Raw genomic sequence first — 17,555 nt, forward strand, 5'->3', positions numbered from 1 at the left:
TTTATTGGGGGTTGCTAATTGATACTACAACGTGGAAGGATGATACTGAAGTTACAACTTAGGATTTATTTGTTGTGAATGAAAATATTTTTCTGGGCCAGAATAATATCTAACACTTTCTGAAATTTAGAAACCATTCCAAATGGATTATTTGCGAAAAAACATAAGCTAAGAAAATCGTTTTTTTACCATTTCAATGGAAAATAGTAACTTTGGTGTTTATATTGGGAGTGGGTGGGCGGTCAAGAAGTCACCGTCAAGGAATAATTCTAAAGTTTTTTTTTTTTTTTCCTTTCAAAAAAAGGATCTTTCTTTTTCTAGAAGCTGTTTTTATCCTGATCAGGCAACAATTATCCCAATACAGTCCTATCTCTTGTCTAATCACTTTATTTTTCGGAGACGAAATACAAATTAACTAATTAAATTTTAGGGACTTTTACTGTTGACGTGATTACTCCATCAGAGTAAAAACATTATCCGTTTGTAGCCATTTACAAAATTCGCCCACTAAAAATTGTAATAGTTCACATTGTGATGTAACCAATTCAAGAATATAAAGCTACTACCTTCCTGAAATGTCGTTACTCAGCTCTTAGACAATCACATTTTATCTTAGAAGGTTATGTATATGGATTTATCCCCCTATGTACATCAAAAATCAATTCGGATGGAACTTGTAAAAATGATGTTTGTGAAGGAGGAGCAATTATTAGAAATTTGGAAGGTCACTTGACATTGGCATATTTTAACTAGTACTAGGCCCGGAAACTAGTAATCGGGCAGAAGCTTTGCGCATTCTCTTTAGTCTTTCTTGGCGTGAGGAGAATGATAATATCATTGTAGAAAGCGACTCAAAATTATTGGGGAAAGATCATGCATGCCTCCTCAAACCAAAATAATTATCCGTTCATATTCTCATTACTTTCGTACCTCCAGAAAAAATAAAAAATATTTACCCGAGATGCCCCTCAGTTATGATACTAACATGGTGTATAAATATCTTGAGACAGATTTTAAAGATCTTCACTCTTTCTTACTCTCCACGTACTATCATATATATATAAATATATGAGGAGGTATCATCAAGATGCTTCGGTCTTTCTTTTAGTCCTCCATGATACTATCATGGTATATAAATATATCGAGACGGTATTATGAATGATCATATTCATTTATTAAAAATGACACACTTTTTCTCGAAAAAAACCTTTATGATACCATCGTCTTATATACATATACCGTGATGGTATCATGAAGGACTGCTTCAGTCCGTCAATGAGACACTCCTCAGGACCATGGTACCATCATGGTATATAAATATACCGAGATGGTATCATGGAGGACTGTTTCAGTCCTTTTCTTAGTCCTCCATGATACCATCGTGTCACATAAATATACTGCGATGGTATCACGGAGGAAGGGGTTTGGCCGAGGGATATGTCGGGTAAATATTTCCAGCCGGTGGGTGTAGAAGCGCAAATAGTTTGGGAGGGGGCATGGGTGGGTAAATATTTTATATTTTAGGGATATTCAGTGATGTTTTCCCAAAATTTTTAGTATACCGTGTCAACAGGCTCAGAGGAATTACGAAGCAAATATCTTAAAAGGTCATTCAATTATGAGTCGTTTTGTATTCAATAAAATCACTCAATTTAGAATTTTCTCTTATAAAATCACTCAACTAAATTTGTCATAAATAAATTTGACATTACAAAATAAATTATTATTTTTATGTCATGTAGACATGAACCCATAAATAAGACAAAATTAAAGAAGACTCGTATCTTAAACCCGACTCACCTGAAATTAATTCTTATGTGATGTAGACAAGGACCCCACAAATAAAATATTTGTGGGGTTCATGTCTATGGCATAAATTTATTTATTTTGTCATGTCAGATTTTTCTCATGACAAATTTGATTGAAACGTTAGAATCACAATTCACTCAAAATTAAATCCGGTTCTTTTAATTTCCTCATCCTCTTTTATCCTTATTCCGTTTGCTTTTTCTGAAGAAAATAAAAGGGTGTTACAATGTCTCAAGCTAATTGTTTGAGAATGTAGTTCGAAGTGTACGTGTCTATCTGGATTGACTGTCAACTACTTTACGGCTCACACTCCTAGAAATACTGGTCGGAGATTCTACAAATGTCCCAAACATGATGCGAGTTAATATTGTGAAATTCATATTTTTCGTTGGTTGATTTTTTTTTTTTTTTTTTTTTTACTGTAAATTGTCGCAATTATAAGTATTTTGTATTGTTTATCACAGACTGATTCTTGTGGTTATTTTAATTGGTTCGATCCTGTATTGTCGGATAGAGCGGTAAATGTTAAATGCAAGTTGAAGTCTCAAGTGGATGCTTTGAAGATTCAGCGACAGAAATTGAAGGAAAAATTAGAAACAATGGAGGCTATTAATCAAGTTGAAGGGACCAAAACAAGCAATTTGGATGCGGGTAATCTGGAAAGGGAAATAATGATGCAACAAGTGAAAAATATGGAGCTTCAAATCAAGTTGAAAGGACCAAAGCCGTGAAATTGGAAGACGAAGTCTTGAAAATGAAGATCATTTGATATCTTGGTTCCTATTTGCTTGCATCTTTCCTTTGCTTGTATAATGAACTAAGATGACGAACTATTGGTTGGGTTATTTTGTGATGAACTAAGTTGATTTGTACGTTTGATGAACTAAATTGATGATCTAAATTGGCTTGTATGATGAACTAATATTGAATCAATGTAATGTATATTTTGTTGGTTGAACGAAGGTAAATTGCTTCTGCTTATATGCCCCTATTTCGTATTGCTTTTCTTGAAAATGTGTAAATGACTCTATTTAGTGTTCTTTTTCTTCGTTTGAAAGTGTGTAAATCGTATCAAATATAGAATGTACAACAAGAACAACATACCCAGTTGGATCTCACAAAGTAGGGTCTGGGGAGGGTATAGTGTACGCAGATCTTATCTCTATCTTGGGAGGTAGAGAGGCTGTTTCCGGTAGACTCTCAACATAAGGAAATGCAATTCAAAACAGTATAAAAAGTCAAGACAAAATAATATAATAAAGCATGACAAAGCTATCTGAAAAAAGGTAGCCGTAAAATATACAATTTAGTGCTCATTCGCACAACTAGACTAAAAACTTATCATACGATGCTCATTCACATTACTACACAAATGAATGGACTAAATAGCTAGCACAATTAAGTTGTTATAAATTGACATAGACTTGAACGCACTAAATAACAGTTATCATTAACTTCACATAGCCAAATAATTGTCAACATGCAATTGAATTAGCAAAGAGATGCCATATTATAACCATAAAACAAGTTACCACCTAAGTCATACTGTGACTAATAACTACCAGCTCTTGCTACACAACATGGCTCGGGTACTTGTCAAGCTCAAGCCCTTGGAATGCTTCGAGAGATCAAGATCATTTTTTTTTTGCGTGGATTGCCCTTCACACGCGCTGGTCTTTAATTTTTGCCCCTCGCCTAAAAAAGTGGCTGAAAATACTCCGAGGTTCTGGGTTTGAATCCCGACTCAGTTAAAAAATAAAATAAAATCGCAAGGCAAGAAAGTTAGGCCTTATAAGGCCTAACTTAGTTATCTTTGTAATTCCAAGATAGGTCTTATAAGGCATAACTTTTGTAGTTCTAAGTTATGCCTAAGGCAAAATGTATGCCGGATAATGGGTAAAGTATGCCCTAAGGCATAACTTCTATATAGAAACTATGCCTTAAAGCATAACTTGCCTTACGAATTTCTTTTTTTACTCTGCTGGGATTCTACAGAACTTAGGCCTTAAGGCCTAACTTTTGTCCGAATAGGCCTAATTTGCTACGAAATTCTATCTTGCGAATTTTCTTATACTCTGCTGGTGTTCGAACCCAGAATCTCAAGGGTATTTTCGACCACTTAAAGTGCCGAAGGGCAAAAATTAAAGACCAACAATTTGAGGGGCAAAAATTAAAGACCACCGCTGAATAAGGGCATTTGTGGGAATGAGCCGATTAAGATAAAGCTCAAAAGAGTGACTAGTTGTAAGTCCTAAGGCCCATTTGACTATTTATATATTTTTTTGGGTCAAAACTGATTTTTTTTTATTTCAACCAAATTGAGTCTGTACACAGCCTGCTCATTGGACTATAGAGTCGGGAACCTCAAAAATAACCTATGAAGAAAACAATTCTATGCTAGCCACGTTATTGTCCACCACCAGAATTCCACCTTTAAATTCTGTTAGCTTCTTCCAGTAATGTAGTGCCACGAACAAGGAAGACTATTCAACTTGAGTAAATATCATGCCATTTACAGTGTCCTTGGCCTGCAATATGTAATTGCAGTGCTATTTCTCTAGTTCTATCCACATTACTCCTACTTGTTTGTTAGAATCTTCTAGCATTTCTTTCCCTCCAAACATGGTAGACAACAGCTGTAAAGACAAAGCCCAGTATAGACCATTTGGGATTCTTATTGTTAACTCTATTGGCCCTCCATTGTACCTTAGTGATCCAGTCTCCTTGTTGTCTTCTAATCCCCAACCAATGTAGCAGGGTCTGCCAAATGAACTTGGAGTATGTGCATTCAAAGAACAAGTGGTGGTGGGTTTCTGCTATACTAGTAGTACATAGTTTTCACATTGGATCAATTTGTATACCCCATTGAAAAAGTCTATCAGTCGTAGCCAATCTATTCTGACTATTATCCACAGAATAAATTGTTGTCTAGGAATTGTACCTTTGAGTAGGACCAGTGCTCATTTGACCATTTATATAATAGACTAGTGCTATTATAAATAGTGATACTTAGATTTATTTAGATTTATTTTCATTAGATAGCTTTTAGATAATTAAGGATTTTTACTCTTCGGGAGTGTTTAGGGTTTTTCCTATGTATCTCTTTAGGAACTTTCCTTGAATTCATCAATGTATGTATTTCTTGTATGAGTAGTTTCTCCTCTTCCATGGATTCATTCTATGATTAATTACTATTTTAATTATAGAATTGTCCTTTCTTCCTTCTAATTGCTTGTTATCTCTCTTCGTGAATGTTTAGGGGTTTTCCCATGTATCTCTTTAGGAACTTCCCTTGAATTCATCAATGTATGAATTTCTTGTATGAGTAGTTTCTCCTCTTCCATGGACTCATTCTATGATTAATTTTTTTTTTTTCACGGCCCAAGTTACGAGCCGTGGGGGCACCTACGGTATTACTACTTTGGAGAACCCTTACCAACCAACCCAATATCCACACAGTTTTTATTAACAATAAAATACTTAATGATCACAACTTGATAGTAAATACTCATAATGACTCTGTTATAGATACAAGAAACTGAAATTCCCGGGATCTAGTCTAGACAGGTACAAGAGCTCCTATTACACAAGGATAAACAAATAACGACACAGCCTCCGCCTGGAGTGAGATGAGCAAGGCTGTAGGAAGATGTCCGGTAATCCACAAGGTGAAACTTCACTTAAAACCTGAACACATCTACATCCGAAAAGGATGAAGCAAGAGTAGTATCAGTACACCACACGTACCGGTAAGCATCATAGGTCGACTAAGATCAGTTTACGCAACACCATATAAAATCAATAAGATAAGCAGATAAGTCAACGGACGCCCTCAAGACTCCTAATATAGATTATTACACCAACATGAACTCACCTCTCTACTCCCAGTTATTTCGGTCCTCTTGTTTCCCACAGTATTACCGGTTATCCGACTAGTTAAAAGTGTTCCTATTTCATATTCCCTTAGGCCAATTAAGTACGCCTTATCCCCTCATTTACACTAACATCTAATTCCCGATTTTTTTTAGCCTTAGAGCCTTCTATCCAGTTCACTTACTAAGATATAATGCATCCACGAGACATACTCACCACACATCCACCAATCATGGGACTCCGTGAGTCCGACAGACTCAAAGCAGAAGTCTACCCCTTAGCAATTCACTCTTACACTTACTTTCATATTGGTCAACACCTCACACAACACAACACAATTATAGGAGATGCACAATATATTAATAGACTGATAACACAAAATCATAAGGACATAGAAGTATGAAATGTAATGCAATGCAGATGCGATGCAAAGGCCAAATCACGTTGTACACACATGCTAACTGTTGTCATTGCTCAGTAGTCATGACCTGCAGGGGACCTATGGTGTCCATGTACCACTCGTTCCAGACTCACTCCTTGGACCCGAGCTCACAACTAGGCCATATCCTCACCCCCGGTCAAATGTGCCTTTTCATATATGTAAATATATTCACCTTTCTATTGTTGCCAATGATCTACTGTCAAATAGTACCTCATATTCAGCCCAGCTCGACCATACAAACCGGATAACACAACTGGCACTTAGGCAGACTTCCTGCTCCATGCATTACCTCGTAACCACATGCAATATATGCAATGATTCCAATGAATGAAAACAATGTCATGAATTATGCCCTTAATGGCGTAGCACTATTATGCCTTCCTTCAATCCACCCAATGCAATCCTCTTTATTAACAAGAATAACAATCATATGAATATTGCAATATACTTGACAATAGATGCGGAAATCAAATATGTCTGGGAATAATTACTCAAAACAACGAAATACCCCCTGTTAACCTCGACAAATAATCACTTCCTATTCCGTAACGCATAAACATTCACAATAATAGCACTCAGTACCCAATTAAATACTCATTGTTACCCTAATTACTATTTGCACAATACTTTTGTTAAATTGTGAATATATCCCATGTGTGGTGAGCATGTCCCGTGGATGCATTATATCTTAGTAAGTGAACTGGATAGAAGGCTCTAAGGCTAAAAAAATCAGGAATTTGACGTTAGTGTAAATGAGTGGATAAGGCGTACTTAATTGGCCTAAGGGAATATGAAATAGGAATAAATTTAACTAGTCAGATAACCGGTAATACTGTGGGAAACAAGAGGACTGAAATAACTGGGAGTAGAGAGGTGAGTTCGTGTTGGTGTAATAATCTATATTGGGAGTCTTGAGGGCGTCTGTTGACTTATCTGCTTATCTTATTGATTTTATATGGTGTTGCGTAAACTGATCTTAGTCGACCTATGATGCTTACCAGTATGTGTGGTGTCTGATACTACTCTTGCTACATCCTTTTCGGATGTAGATGTGTTGCAGGTTTTAAGTGAAGTTTCACCTTATGGATTACCGGACATCTTCCTACAGCCTTGCTCATCTCACTCCAGGCGGAGGCTGTGTCATTATTTGTTTATCCTTTTGTAATAGGAGCTTTTGTACCTGTCTAGACTACATCTTGGGAATTTCAGTTTCTTGTATCTATAACAGAGTCATTATGAGTATTTACTATCAAGTTGGGATCATTAAGTATTTTATTGTTAATAAAAACTGTCTGGATATTGGGTTGGTTGGTAAGGGTTGGCCTACTAAGTAGTAATACGATAGGTGCTCGCACGGCCCATAAGTTGGGCCGTGATAGTTGACATCAGAGCCTAGGTTACCGGTCTCACAAGTACAAGAGTAAATGTCCAGTAGAGTCTTGTGGAATGGTACGATGACGTCTGTACCCATCCGCAAGAGGCTATAGGACATCTAGAAGTTTCCCTTTCGTTCATTCTATCGTACTACTCCCAATATGCCGTCTCCTAGTTGAATCCAATTGGTATCTGAGTGATTCCAATTGGTATCTTGACAGGCTAATTGGTATTTTTCGATTCCAATTGGTGTCTCTTTATAATGACTCAAGGAAGACATCTATGATTAGGTACGTGTTAATTATGTGAACAAACGAGAATTTCGTGCTAGTATTAAGTGTTATGAATTGTGTGCTTATTTTAGGAAGATTAGCAAGTCGATAGTACAATTGTACTCGTTAGGTGAAAATCGTGTTAGTACGCGCTAAGCAAACGAATGAGCCCCTACGTGACCTGAATTAGTGGTCAATTTTTCGCCCACTGACACTGTAGCACCGCTGCAGCGGGCTTTCTATAGCGAATATCTGTTCGCTATAGCGGACCCAAGTTTTTGCACTGACCCGCTATAACGAGGCTGTCATCGCCATAGCGCAACTGCCGCAGCGGTCAAGTGACCGTCGCAGCGGTACCATAGACCAGTGACCCCCCTTTGGTTCCGTATTTTTCCAACTTGTTCATTCATCAACAAAAGTCAAGAAGAAGCCAATGTCAAGAAAATACCTACATAAAAACATCCGCCCGACTAGGGCAATTGTCTTACAAGTACCCTTAAACCAGGGCTCCCGCACCAAAAACAACAAAAAGAAAAATATCCAAGCATTCCAAGCAAACCAAAAACAAGAATTGCCTAAACAACAAGCCCTATAAGGGCACAGGATAACCAAGCTGATGTAAATAAAGGGTGGGGGGGGGGGGGAAGAGTCTCTAGGCCTCTCCCCTACTGGTCGCCTCGTCACCACCATCCTCTAAGTCGCTAGAGTCCTTGCTGTCAAGCCCGGACGCACTCAGGAAGGAGAACTGGGGGGAATCTCTGATGGTCACCTTGGGATGCTTCGCCTTCGGTACTAGGGTCTTCAAAAGGCTTTTGATGCCTTTCCACATTCTCACAAATGGCTTGTCCTTAGCCCGGCTCTTTTTCTTCTCCCAGTCCAAGTCCTCTTGGAGATCCACATGGGCCTGGGCCAAGGATCTATAGGCACCCTGCAAGGCATCCACAATGTCCCCTATCTTGGTCTGGGCATCCATATAACTCTTCATCTGATCAGAGGTGAAATATCCTGCACCAGCAGCACTACTAGACGACCCGACCTCCATGGAAGGCCGTGCAAACCCCATTATGGTCGCCTTCACCGCAGCTATATCCACCTCTATGCGCTTTAAGGTACCCGGGACCTGTGAATGACCACTCTCGTCGCCGCCCTGTTGGCCATCGCTGTCCTCATCGTCGTCCGAGTCAACCCTCCTTCTCTTGCCCCTGCCCTGTGCTCCCTTTATCTTTAATGGGTCAAAAGGGACATCGTAGTCAACATAGCGATCGGCAGGCTCCAAGGGCACCCCCGTATTACGGCATAGATGGGTAATTAGGGAAGGAAACATCAAGCTCGGGCTAGCTTTGGCCCTATAACTCCATCACTCCTCAATCACCTGCAACCCCACATTCACGGGCACGCCATCCAAAATGTAAGCAACCACAAAAGCTCGGGGTAAGTAACATCAGTAGTATTGCTCGAAAGGCGAACCCGTTGGGCAACGAGGTTCAGCCACCTTCGAGCCTCTGGATTAAAGTGACGGGTCTTAATAGCAGAACGGGTAGCACCCCAGGTCGTCTTCTTCCTCTTGGACTCCTTCACCAGTATCCTCACCAACCACGGCCCGTTTCTCTCTTGGTCTTTGGCCCTAAACTCAGCCTGTGAAGGGTTGGGCAACCCATGAACAACGTTGATGGCCTCAACACCAACCTTTATGTTGACCCCTCTAATAGTGATCTCCGCCTCTGGGGTAGTCCAATAAACGGTAAGGAGCATGGCATAGAATTCCCTAACCCAATTGCAGTTAATATCCCCCGGCTCCTCGACTAGCGGACTACAACCCATGTGATGTAGGAGTTGATAGAACTCCGGGGCCAGCTCTTCCACCCGGTCCATGAGAAAGGCCCACTCATGGAGCAGGCCCTTAGTCTGCTGCTCCATGTAACTCCTTCTGTAAGCATGGGAGGCGAACCTAACATATATAGGGGCAGCTGGCGGTGGTGGTTGTTGTTGTTGTTGTTGTGTTTGTGGATTCGCCATAGCAAAATGAGAGAGTTAGCCTGTAAAGGGAAGATTGAGTTAGAATAATGTGGCACATAGATTACACAGGGGTAGGGCATGCATGATTAAGCAATACATGTTTCTGCCTTAGGCAGCTTCGCTATAGCGGTGGGAGTATCGCTGCGGCGAAGCCGCCATAGCGATTAATGGACCACTATAGCGGACAAGGCTCCGCTATGGCGTTGCCTATATCGCTGTAGGCATCTTCTAAACGGAGACGGCCACTCCCAGCGACACTCCACCGCTACAGCGGTACCGCTGTAGCGAAGGAGGGTCCGCCGCAGTGGACCTGTCTTCTCTAGTGCGAAACCCTCGAAACCCAACTTTTAGAAAACCAAAATTTTCACTATAGTTTCCACATTTTTGGCAAGGATCAAGTACTAGGATAGCATGCACGACTCTTACAACCTATAACACCCTATTCCAACTACAATGATCACCAAAATTTTGAGCAAAAACATCAAAAATTGCACCACTACCAAACATCCCCACCCCAACATAAACCACCCTATTTTAAGTAGATCTTTGGCATAAAGTGAGGATAGGACAGTGTGGACGACGAAATAACCTTTCATAACCCAAGAACTTCCCACCCTAAGAAATCAAAACCCTTGTTCAAGGACCAAAACTTTTGCCATAATCTAGGAACTTAGGCATGGAAATTTCAAAATAGATGGCCATAACCAAGTTCTAGGACAATGGAAAGGAGTGCATACCTTGAAATAGTGAGAGATCTGCAAGCTTTGCCACAAAAATGAACCTTGGGGTACCGAGAGATTCTTCCCTTTTCCTTACTATTAGGGTAGTATAATGAATAATGAAGGGGTGAAGTGGTTAAAAAGGAGAATGGAGAGGGAGATGAGAGGTCTAAGAAGTTGAATAGAGGGAGAAATTCATGGGTTTTCGGTTTGAGGGGTGAATAGGAAGTGGGGGTGGGGGTGGGGGTGAACGGAGTTCATCCCAGTTTTAAAACTGCCCGAGTACCGATGTGGCAGTGGATTTACCGCTGTGGTGGTACCGCTATAGCGGTCGGCTGACCACTGTGGCGGGCTGCATTTTTCTAACTGAGTTGTAATTTTTCCTTTTCGTGACGATAACTTGAAATCCTGCCTCCTATGGTGTAAGGTCTAGGAGCGTGACCATTACCCCACCCCACGCCGTTTGGGGACGAACGGTGGTTTGATTGGTATCTGGTGTAATGACCTGCGCGGTAGTTATTTAATACTTCACGAACCCATGCCCAATCTAGGTCTACGATCTTAAATAGTAAGTCCCATGGGGTGTTTAAATGATTAATAGTGGGAAAAATCAATTTCGAAAAGAGTTGAAAATCGTGGGCCCAGGTAGAAGGTGGTCCGCTATAGCGACCAGAGTACCAACGCAGCTGTCTCGCTATAGTGAACCGACAACCACCGCAGCGGACGTCATGGACCAGAGGACGCCTTTTCTATACTCAATTTTATATTTCACCCTCCTTTTTAATAAAAGACCCTCCAAGGCTGCTTTTAGTTTTTCATAAGAAGTAAAACCTTGACACCAAGGAAAAAGGCTTCTCCAACATTCTCCACATCTTTCCGTACAGTTATCATCTCTCATGGATTCAGATAAGGGCTAGGAGAGCGAGTATTTCATGGAAATTCAAATAGCTGTTCATTATCTAGGTAGGTTATGGTTTACTTGAGTTAGACTTTGATTAGTGAATCATATACACGTATACAGTTGAAGGGAGATTGCATGATTAGGTCTTTGGACACGGAGTTTGGATGGATACATTCACAATTTAATGAAATTATTGTGCAAATAGTAATTAGGGTAACAACGAGTATTTAATTGGGTACTGAGTGCTACTATTATGAATATTTATGCGTTACGGAATTGGAAGTGATTATTTGTCGAGGTTAAAAGGGGGTATTTCGTTGTTTAGAGTAATTATTCCCTGACATAGTTGATTTTCGTATTTATTGTCAAGTATATTGCAATATTCATATGATTGTTATTCTTGTAAATAAAGAGGATTGCATTGGGTGGATTGAAGGAAGGCATAATAGTGCTACGCCATTAAGGCATAATTCCTGATATTATTTTCATTCATTGGCATCATTGCATATATTACATGTGGTTACGAGGTAATGCATGGAGCAGGAAGTCTGAGTAAGTGCCAGTTGTGTTATCCGGTTTGTATGGCCGAGTTGGGTTGAATATGAGGTACTATTTGACAGTAGATTATTGGCAGCAATATAAAGGTAAATATATTTACATATATGAAAAGGCACATTTTACCGGGGGTGAGGATGTGGCCTAGTTGTGAGCTCAGGTCGGAGGAGTGAATCCGAAATGAGTGGTACATGGATACCATGGGTCCCCTGCAGGTCATGACTACTGAGCAATGACATCAGTTAGCATGTGTGTACAACGTGATTTAGCCTTTGCATCGCATTTTCTTTGCATTACATTACATTTCATACTTCTATGTCCTTATGATTTTGTGTTGTCAGTCTATTAATATATTGTGCATCTCCTATAATTGTGTTGAGTTTTGTGAGGTGTTGACTAATATGAAAGTAAGTGTAAGAGAGAATTACTAAGGGGTAGACTTAAACGCTTGGTATGCCGGACTCGAGTCCGCTGATTGGTGAATGTGTGGTGAGTATGTCCGTGGATGCATCATATCTTAGTAAGTGAAGCTTGGATAGAAAGCCCTAAGGCTAAAAAAATCAGGAATTAGACGTTAGTGTAAATGAGGGGATAAGGCGTATGAGCCTAAGGGAATCGAAATAGGAACAACACTTTTAACTAGTCGGATTAATTGGAAACAAGAGGACCGAAATACTGGAGTAGAGAATAGGATGTTTGTGTAATAATCTACATTGGGAGTCTTGAGGGCGTCCATTGACTTATCTGCTTATCTTATTGATTTTATATGGTGTTGCGTAAACTAATCTTAGTCGACCTATGATGCTTACCAGTACGTGTGGTGTACTGATACTACTCTTGCTACATCCTTTTCGGATGTAGATGTGTTGCAGGTTTTAAGTGAAGTTTCACCTTATGGATTATCGGACATCTTCCTACAGCCTTGCTTATCTCACTCCAGGCGGGAAATTTTAATGTCGTTATTTTGTTTATCCTTGTGTAATAGGAGCTGTGCCTATCTAGACTAGATCCCGTGGAATTTCGATTTCTTGTATCTATAACAGAGTCATTATGAGTATTTACTATTAAGTTGTGATCATTAAGTATTTTATTGTTAATAAAAACTGTGTGGATATTGGGTTTGGTTGGTCAGGGTTCGCCTACTAAGTAGTAATACGGTAGGTGCCCCCAGGGCCAGTAAGTTGGGCCATGACAATTTTAATTATAGAATTGTCTTTTCTTCCATCTAATTGCTTGTTATCTCTTTCTCTACTTATTAATTTCAATTGCTTCCGCATATTCGGTTGTTATCATTTGGTCTAGGGTAGTTTTTCCTCTTCCATGGATTCATTCTATGATTAATTACTCTATTAATTATAAAATTGTCCTTTCTTCCTTCTATTTGCTTGTTATCTCTTTCTCTGCTTATTACTTTCAATTGCTTCCGCATAGACATCAAATTGTTAAGTTTCTTAAAATAAAAGTTACATATTTGGAAACTACGTAAAAAGTGCTACAAGTCACAATAATTAACAATTTAAAATATCTAAAAGGCATTTAGACTAACATTTTAAGATTTATCTTTTTCACTAAAGTGAAATGAGAAAAATTTCAACTTATAGTGCTTTTCGTGTAGTTTTTGAATATCTAAATGTTAATTTTAAAATAATCTAATCCAATTTAGTTATGAAAATTAGTCAAATTAACTCTCGACAACAGAAGCATGACAAATAGATGGAATATATAGCGAATTACCACCATATTTAAATTAGATGACTATTTTTCAAAAATTGTGCAAATTAATTAAAAAGATTCTATTGGACTTAACCATATACTTTAAAGTTAACCTGCTTACTTTTAATTGTGATACACGAATTCCTAACCATATACAGGGCATATAAGAGACAATTACACATAGTTTAGGATATTAATTATGATACTAAGTTCACAATTTTTTTTAATTTTTCTTTTTTATTAAATCTAGAGAGGTACAGAATAAGAGTAAATGCTATTAACAAAACTTGAACTTGTTAGCTTGTACTTGATTTAGGAATATAACAAATACTATTTGAATTAATTGAATTGTTATGTATTTATCACAAAAGTGACTTATTTTTGTGTCAGGCCCGTGCTTGCGGGGGCTTCCCATAGTCTAGTATTTCAATAGTCATTACCAAAAAAAAAAAAAAATACTGCTTTTTCCTTTCGATATTTTATATTATTCATCAGCTTGATATTTGTTCTTATTATCTGAAGTTTCTGGGTTCAATTGCAGTCTAAATTTTAAACTTCAATTTTGTCACGACCCAACTCGTAAGTCATGCGGGCGCCCACACTATCCCCCCTGATGGGCGAATCCTTCCCTTAGGCATATTATTAAAGAAAAAATTGCAGAATGAAAGAGAAATAATACCAAGTCAACACACACACACACACACACACACACACACACACACACACATCACTTGCGAGGTCGAGAACTGGAGCCCTGAACAAACTCTTCACCCAACAAAAGTGCAACAAGAGTAGTATGAGTACAACACAAGTACTCGTAGGCATCATAGGACGACAACGATTAGGCCACACATATAAATAGAAGGAATTTACAAGTAGAGCAGATAAGCATTCAAATACAGTCATGAAATGTGTTCAAATATATATAGGATCAGATAAAGTGTATGAAATGCCAAGTAAACAGTCAAAAGTAAATGAATGAATGTAGATGCAACGCAATGCATTGGACAACTTTTCATAACCGTACACACATGGTAAGGGCAATGCCTCAAAGCCATGACCCATGGGGGACCCACAAAGTCCATGTACCCTCATTCCGGCAAATGACCTCGGACACGAGCACTCTCTCGCTCCGATAAATGACCTCGGATCACGATCACTCATCTCGCTCGGGTAAAGACCTCGGATCACGAGCTCTCATCACTGTTTTACGCTTTTTGGCGAAGACCTCAGAGGCTACACTCTCTCACTTATCATCATTACCAATCACAATCATATCAATCAACCATAAGAAATATGGAATGCATGTCATACAGGCTATCAACCTCAACAACAAAAACACATCGTAATCTCAATAGTTATTTGCCATGAATTTTATATGAAGACTCAATTCATCAACATTATCCTTCCTTTCCATGAGATAAGTGAGTCAAGAGACAGGGATGAATATAATCAGTTCACAAGTATAACAAACATGGAGACAAGCCCACATAATAACATCCATACCAAACTAGTGGATTTATCACCACAACCATGTCCAAAGGCCTATCATGCTTTCCCCGTCAACAACTACTATCTACATACGTTTCTCTAATCAGAGTCTAGACATAAGTAAGCCGTAACCTACCTTGAAGCCGAACATGTGCCATGATTTATTCCACTTGAGCCTTGCCTTTTCGAATAACCTCAGATCAATCAAAGTCTACCAAGCAATTAATCTATGTTAGATTATAGGACTAACGAAAATCGAGGGAGAAGCCAAATAGATGTACCCAGAAAAGGGCGATATCCGAGGGAGAAGCCGAAGATTTTTGGCGGCATGCAGCCAAAATATTATTCTATTGTTGAGAATTTAAAGAAGACACCAGCATAAATCTCGGTGTTATCATTGTTGGCTAGCTCCCCGTCACACAGGAATGCCCTCAAGAAGGTATTGGATGACGCATATGTACCGGCTGGTACGAGTAGTGAAGATTTAGGTTTGACTAGTGGCCCATATCATGTGGGAACACAAAATATGCTTCTCCAAAGAGGAACTGCCAGTGAAGGGAACCTCTCACAACAGAGCCCTCCATATCACCTTAGGATGTCGTGACAAGGCCATAGGGAGAGTGCTTGTGGATAATGGGTCGGACCTCAACATCTGCCCCGTAACCATATTAACACAGCTTGGCTATGACGTAGGCAAGATTCGCCAGAGCGGGACGAATGTCAGGGGATTTGATGGATCCCTAAGTGATTCCTTGGGAGAGATAGACCTACAAATCCAGGTCGAGCCTGCGGTCACGACCCAACCGGAGGGCCATGACGGGTACCCAGAGCTATCCTACCGAGCACCTCTTAGCATACTTCTCATAATCATTCTAGGTGGACCATGAAAAATAACGTACGAATATCATAATCAAAAAAGGCATAACTCCGCAAAATAATAGCTCTGCTATATGACCATCATCAACTGAGCCCATGTACATGTACATATATATACAAGCCGACAAGGCTACAAAAAAAATGATATACATAATATGAACCGATAAGGGTATAGGATGTCTAGCTAAAAGGTGGCAAAGTCGTCACCCCCCACCCCCTCCGCGCTCCAATTTGCTGTGAGTATGCGGCCCAGCATATTGAGTATGTAGCTGCATACTCCCTCCACAACATGGGGGTGATGTTGGACAGAAATATCACCCAAAGTGGGGAGTTTCCAGCCAGTATGCGGCCCAGCATACTGAGTATACGGTCGTATACTGCCCCAATTTCTTCGATTTCGCGAAATTGCATTCTTTTCGATTCGTTTAACCTCCAGTCCTTATGGAACCTTCTTGGCACTTGTATAAAACTTCATTAACCATCTAAGGGGCCCTATAACTCCCGCTCAAGGTAATGCTAAGCAATGCATAACTCAAACACTACGAAATCTTCCCAAAACATGACTCAAACTCCAATTTCTCCAACGAACTTACTTCCACCGCTTCATATGACTCTGAAACCTTAAGTATACGCTTAAAATTATCAAATACCCTTCCTAAACTTATAAGGGCTTTATGTCCACTTTAAGCTTGCGTTAGCTCGCTCATAATGCAAACGTCACAAAATTTCCAAATTGTAACACCTGCCTTTTTTCACAGCAGAATTCCAGGTCATGGCAATCACTGCCAATTACAACATGCTCTTGGGAAGACCCTGGACCCACTCCGCCGATGCGGTACCATCAAGTCTACACCAGGCTACGAAATTTGAATGGCAGGGCCAGGAAATTGTGGTCGAAGCTGAGAAGGATACCCAGAAGCATCCTTACAACATTATAGCTGCAATCGAAGGGAGTCCCAACAGATCAAACTTCTATGTGGTGGAATACGTATGGGCCACCCATTCAGAAGGGGAGGTCGATAGATTAATACTGGCAGTCTACAGAATGATTGCCTCACCATGCTGAGAAATGGTTTTGAAACAGGGAAAGGCCTAGGAATGGACTTTGAAGAGATACCAGAGCCTGTGCTAATCCCAAAAGAAAATTACCACTTCGATCTAGGGTGTGCTCCTAGCGAGGACGAGCTCACAAAGTCTATAAAAAGAGAACTCAGAACGGGGAATCTACCACAACCAATTTCGGGGTTGTACCAGTCATTTCCCAACAAGACGCCAATGCAGAATGGAGAAGAAGTTGATGGGGGTCTTGAGTTTCTGTTTCAGGAGGAGGGGTGCTACGTGATCACCGAGAAAAGCTAGGATAAGCTCACCGTAAGCAGTCTGAGGCCAAGAGACCGCGTGAACGAGTGGACATCTACTCCCCTCTTGGCTCCTTAGTAGAGAGATGGATTTTTCTTAAAAATCTTTTACTAAAAAAAACCGAGCCAGGGGGCCCCCAATTACTTTTCTAAAAT

General features: G+C 39.8%; 1 long non-coding RNA gene across 1 annotated transcript; it reads left to right on the forward strand.

The window, feature by feature from the left end:
- The first annotated feature begins 1,783 nt into the window (after positions 1–1,783).
- LOC132047966 (uncharacterized) lies at positions 1,784–2,792 on the forward strand. The gene is made up of 2 exons (XR_009412866.1): positions 1,784–2,169; positions 2,274–2,792. It is a non-coding gene; the product is annotated as an uncharacterized LOC132047966 (long non-coding RNA).
- The last annotated feature ends 14,763 nt before the right edge of the window (positions 2,793–17,555 follow it).

Source organism: Lycium ferocissimum, chromosome 2 (assembly GCF_029784015.1).
Source record: "Lycium ferocissimum isolate CSIRO_LF1 chromosome 2, AGI_CSIRO_Lferr_CH_V1, whole genome shotgun sequence".
In the NCBI taxonomy this organism is placed as follows: domain Eukaryota; kingdom Viridiplantae; phylum Streptophyta; class Magnoliopsida; order Solanales; family Solanaceae; genus Lycium; species Lycium ferocissimum.